Source organism: Dendrobates tinctorius, unplaced genomic scaffold (assembly GCF_039654945.1).
Source record: "Dendrobates tinctorius isolate UK_male_01 unplaced genomic scaffold, ASM3965494v1 ptg000133l, whole genome shotgun sequence".
In the NCBI taxonomy this organism is placed as follows: Eukaryota; Metazoa; Chordata; class Amphibia; order Anura; family Dendrobatidae; genus Dendrobates; species Dendrobates tinctorius.
In genome coordinates, this window is record NW_027361801.1 from 4,462,292 (window position 1) to 4,468,291 (window position 6,000).

General features: G+C 46.1%; 1 long non-coding RNA gene across 1 annotated transcript in view; it reads right to left on the minus strand.

The window, feature by feature from the left end:
- LOC141048202 (uncharacterized) overlaps positions 1 to 5,018 on the minus strand; it is a 92,739-nt gene extending 87,721 nt beyond the window's left edge. The window contains exons 1-3 of the long non-coding RNA XR_012219979.1: positions 4,925 to 5,018; positions 4,774 to 4,840; positions 4,585 to 4,693 (exon numbers count right to left, since the gene is read on the minus strand). This is a non-coding gene — a long non-coding RNA (uncharacterized lncRNA). The remainder of the gene's footprint in view (positions 1 to 4,584; positions 4,694 to 4,773; positions 4,841 to 4,924) is intronic.
- Positions 5,019 to 6,000: the final 982 nt, after the last annotated feature.

The window sequence follows — 6,000 nt, forward strand, 5'->3', positions numbered from 1 at the left end:
TGAGGCAGGCAAGGTAGTTAGTGATAACGGCCGTAATTTTGTGGCAGCCATAGCCCTTTCAAAACTCAGCCACATACCTTGCTTGGCTCACACCTTAAACCTGGTGGTGCAGTGCTTCCTCAAAAATTATCCGGAGTTAACAGCCCTGCTCCAGAAGGTGCGAAGACTGTGCGCGCACATCCGCCGGTCGCCTGTACACTCCGTTCGTATGCAGAAGCTGCAGCGATTGCTCCACCTTCCCAACCACCGCCTCATTATCGACATTGCAACAAGGTGGAACTCCACCCTGCACATGGTGGAGCGGCTGTGCGAGCAGAGGCAGGCCATAATGCATTTGTGGGAGGATACACGGCCAGGCACTTTGAGAGCAGACATGGAGTTGACAGGTGTGCAGTGGTCGAAGCTGAAAGACCTCTGTAAAGTCCTTCAGTGTTTTGAGGAATGCACACGGCTGGTAAGCGCAGACGACGCCATCCTAAGCATGAGCATCCCACTTATGCGTCTGCTCATGCAAACTTTGACGCACCTTAAGGAGCAGGCGTCTGCAGCCAATGTTGATGAGGAGGAAGAGGAGGAGGGAATCCTTGATGACATTCAGCCATTGTCTGCTCAGGGACCTCTCCTGGACGAGGTGGAGGAAGAAGAGGAGGAGGAGGATGATGATGGGGATGATTACTTATGGGAGGAGGATGCATCTCGTGGGGCAAGTGAAAATGTTGGCGTGGCAAGGTCTGGTACAGGGTTTGTGCGTGACTGGAGGGATGTGGATTTGCCAGAAAGTGCTCCTCCAACCAGCACTCGCAGTGCATCATTGACACCGGGAACATTGGCCCACATGTCAGATTATGCCTTGCGGATCCTAAAAAGGGACCCCCACATTGCCAAAATGATGAACGATGACGACTACTGGTTGGCCAGCATCCTGGATCCACGCTATAAAGGCAAATTACAAAACATCATGCCACAGGAGAACCTTAACCTAATATTGGCTAATAAACAAGCAACTCTGGTAAATCGGTTGCTTGAGGCATTCCCAGCACACAGCAGCGGTGATGGTTCTCACACAAGCCGTACGGGCCGGGGGCAGCTTGGCAGAGGTGTTCGTGGTGCACACAGCAGAAGTGGCGTTGGAGACAGGGGTTTCATGACAATGTTGTGGACTGATTTTTCAAATACCGCTCACACAACTGGTAATACTGCATCGATGGAAAGTGACAGGAGACAGCAGTTGTCAACCATGGTTACAAACTACTTTTCCTCCCATATCGATGTTCTCCCACACAGGTCATTCCCCTTTGACTATTGGGCCGCTAAACTGGACACCTGGCCTGAATTGGCACAATATGCCTTACAGGAGCTCGCTTGCCCAGCTGCAAGTGTGCTATCGGAAAGAGTCTTCAGTGCAGCTGGATCAATCCTGACAGAAAAAAGGACCCGTTTGTCAACCCAAAATGTGGATGATCTAACCTTCATTAAAATGAACCATGCATGGGTTTCCAAGGATTTTGTCCCACCTTCCCCTGATGACACATAGGGTGACAGAAAAATGGCTTGCTTTGGTCCACCTCTTCCTGGGACTTGACCTATTTCGCCTTTTGCATCAGCTGAATGTCCAACATCAACATATGCCACTTTATAAAACTCCCTAACTGTGCTGCCTCCCCCCCCATGGCCGGGGTCACCACCTAGCGCACGACACCGTGCGAGTGCCGTTGCCCTGGACAGGTGGGTAGGCCGACTCTTGGGCGCGGGCACTGGCACAGGGTCCCTCATAGTAGTCCCTGCACTTTCCTCTTTGTCACCGTGTAAGATGGAACTGTATATGTTTTCAATGTTGGGACAGCAATTTTTGGGGAGCACGTTACTATGGAGAATGATAGATGGGGCCCACCATACACTGGAACATTCCAAAGGTGGACATCAGACACTGGAGCAGCATTTACAGGGCCCATTATACACTAGAGCATTAGAAATGGGGCCCATTATGTTTGGAGCATTATTTGGGCCCATAAGACAGTGGAGCTTCATCCATGGGGACCAACATACACTCACTGGCCACTTTATTAGGTACACCTGTCCAACTGTGTGTTAAGACTTAATTTCTAATCAGCCAATCACATGGCGGCAACTCAGTGCATTTAGGCATGTAGACATGGTCAAGACAATCTCCTGCAGTTCAAACCGAGCATCAGTATGGGGAAGAAAGGTGATTTGAGTGCCTTTGAACGTGGCATGATTGTTGGTGCCAGAAGGGCTGGTCTGAGTATTTCAGAAACTGCTGATCTACTGGGATTACACGCACAACCATCTCTAGGGTTTACAGAGAATGGTCCGAAAAAGAAAAAAAATCCAGTGAGCGGCATTTCTGTGGCCGGAAATGCCTTGTTGATGCCAGAGGTCAGAGGAGAATGGGCATACTGGTTCGAGCTGATAGAAAGGCAACAGTGACTCAAATTGCCACCCGTTACAACCAAGGTAGGCAGAAGAGCATCTCTGAACGCACAGTGCGTCGAACTTTGAGGCAGATGGGCTACAGCAGCAGAAGACCACACTGGGTACCACTCCTCTCAGCTAAGAACAGGCATCTGATGGCTACTTTCAGCAGGATAATGCGCCATGTCATAAAGCTCGAATCATCTCAGATTGGTTTCTTGAACATGACAATGAGTTCACTGTACTCAAATGGCCTCCTCAGTCACCAGATCTCAATCCAATAGAGCATCTTTGGGATGTGGTGGAACGGGAGATTCGCATCAGGGATGTGCAGCCGACAAATCTGCGCCAACTGTGTGATGCCATCATGTCAATATGGTCCAAAATCTCTGAGGAATGCTTCCAGCACCTTGTTGAATCTCTGCCACGAAGAATTGAGGCAGTTCTGAAGGCAAAAGGGGGTCCAACCCGTTACTAGCATGGTGTACCTAATAAAGTGGCCAGTGAGTGTATACTGTAGCATTATGTGGAGCTCATCATATACTGTTTCAAACATTATATGGGACCAATGATTCTGTATGGAGAAATAGATGGGCCTCGTCATGAGATGTAAAAAGTGAAGTATTTTTCATTGTACTATACCGCTATTTCTCTGCCGTATCGGAGCATGATGAGTTGTGGTATGTGTTAAAGGGGCGCTCTTTCGCCCAGGGCACATGAAAACCTGGAGCCAGCCCTCCCCCCCACAACTTTAGCCAAATAACCCCCATTTTTCAGTGCGTAACTTGTATTATGAAGTTAATTAAGGTTGACAAGCTTAAGTAAGAAGAACTGATGCTTTTGGCATTCAAATGGGCACTGTAGGTGTGTTTCCTGTCCTCCTTTCACTGCCGACTTTTATTCCCCATTGACTTACATTGGGTTTCGTGTTTCGGGACAACCCCGACTTTTCCCTATAATCGGACGATCTTGCTCGACCCGACTTTTGGAAAAGTCGGGTTTCACGAAACGAAACGCGACTCTAAAAAAACCAAAAGTCGCTCAACTCTAGTCCGGACCAAATTACACAATAACAATCTTTTCCCCATTATTTGATGCGTTTTTGGTGCAGATGTGAAGACACTTTTTTTTTTTATAGTACAGAAAAGCTTTGATTCTGCACTTAAAAAAGTAACTGCATTTTTTACGCTTTTTTTTTTAGGCTCGCTGCAAAAGACAAGAGAGAAATAAAGCACCAAACTGCATAGTTCAGCAGTCTCTTTAGACGCACAGTGAATGCAGTTTTCATGAAATCAAATATGCTTTGCTTGAACAGTTAGGCACAGCAGAATTTTTGTGCGGAAAAAGCAGCTGAAGCTATGCAGCATTTACTCTACATGTGAACACGGCCTAAAGTTCCAAGCAAAGTGGATGTGATTCCATGAAATCTCTGCCCTCTGTGCTCTCAAGATGCTGCTGAACCATGTAGTTTTAGTGCATTTTCTCTCTACAGGCACCTTCTAAAACATAAAAAAAAAAAAAAAAAAAAAAAAAAAAAAAAACACACTGTCGCATTTTTAAGCGCAGAATCAAGGCTTTTCCGTACGATTAAAAATTTTTTGCTTCATATCTACCCCAAAATTGCATCAAATAAGCAGGAAAAAGGCATAAAAGGACCACAACAAATATGCAATAATCAGAGAAGACTGTTATTGTGCTGTATGATACAGACACCTGTAGAAAAAAAGCAGCATGTACAGTACATGTGAACACGGCCTCAGCATTACAGTTTTATTAAATTTTTTTATGTGTTTAATAGGGAAAAAAATATCAGTCACGCCATTTTTTTTTAGCTCATTTACTGATCCCCATAAATAATTTGATCACTGTGTTGTGCGGGTCATTACAATTACAGGGATAGCAAATATGTCCGTGTTATTTTCTGATTTGTGATGTTTATTATTAAAATAATTACGGTAAAGTAACACGGGCGCTACCTATCCAAAAAACTCAGATGCAGCTGGTGAAGAGACAGGACTGTGTCGGCTCCTGTTATAAAGTCTGAGCGAACCGTATATTTGTGTGACTCACCGCGCTATGCTGAGCAGATGTATACAAAAAAAAAAAAAAAAAAAGGGAAATAAATACTTAACAGCAGTTATACGTACTTACTTAAAAACGAAGTTGATGTAGAATATTCTGTGTAAGTTGAGATGTCTACGTGGTAAGTAGTTTGCAGGTTATCTGATGGTAGAGATCTCGTTTTTGATAGCTGCTGATGCTATTGGAACAATGATATATTAAGGTACCAATAAAACATACAAAAGGTCACACCACTCCTTGCATGTCCACCATACTCACTGGTTGTATCTTAACGTTTATATTCTCTTCGGGGTGTTCCCTTTATGGTGGATCAATTGATACAATACTAAATATGAAGAGAATTTCAATTACTAACAGTGACCACAACCTTGATATTCAGTCCCAGTTCCTGGGGTACATATGCACTTACTTGTGCTAGATGTGTTATGCTACCCAGGTGTAAATCCTGATAGACTCTCTATAATGGTCTTTGTTGGCTTTATTTAGAGCCAGCGCAGGGACGATATCCACTGTTGAAAAAAATGACAAAGTGCTGGGTAAGGAGGGATCCACTAAACCCACAAATAGTGCTAGCGTTCCAGTAGCCAGTTAGTCCTGGTAGGACTTCTATGAACTTACTTCTGGTAATTGCTCTGTCGCAGTCTGGCTGAGGCAGCAGCTGCTGATAGAGTGATAAGCGATGCAGTGTAAAGGGGAATCCACTAGACACCCTAATTATGCTAGCGTTCCAATATTCAGTTAGTCCTAAAAGACTTCTATGCACTTACTTTTGGTGATTGCTCTGGCGCAATCTGGCTGAGGCAGCAGCTGCTGATAGAGTGATAAGCGATGCAGTGTAAGGCCCCCGTTACACACTGCGATATCGCTAGCATTATCGCTGTAAAGTCACTGATTTTGTGACGTTGCAGCGATATTACTAGCGATATCGCTATGTCTGATACTTACCTCCGACCGGCTCCCCCGCTGGTAATCGCTGATCGCGCGAGAACGTCCTGGACCATTCCTCGTCGGTCAGCTTCCTGCGGCGCTTCCTGCTGTGACGACGGGTGACGCGTGGAGCCGGGCGGGAGGACGCAGGATCGCCTGGTGTGACAGGTAAGTAGTGACCCCCGTCCCCAGCGATGTCGCTGGTGAGATCTGCCTGTGTGGCAGCTCACTAGCGACCACCTAGCGATGCACCAGTGATCCTGACCGCGTCATATCGCTGGTCGGGATCGCTGGTGAGTCGCTAGGTGTAACTGTACCCTTAGGAGGGATCCACTAGACACCCTAATTATGCTAGCGTTCCAGTAATCAGTTAGTCCTAATAGGACTTCTATGCACTTACTTCTGGTGATTGCTCTGTCGCAGTCTGGCTGAGGCAGCAGCTGCTGATAGAGTGATAAGTGATGCAGTGTAAGGAGGGGACACCCTAATTATGCTAGCGTTCCAATATTCAGTTAGTCCTAATAGGACTTCTATGCACTTACTTCAGGTGATTGCTCT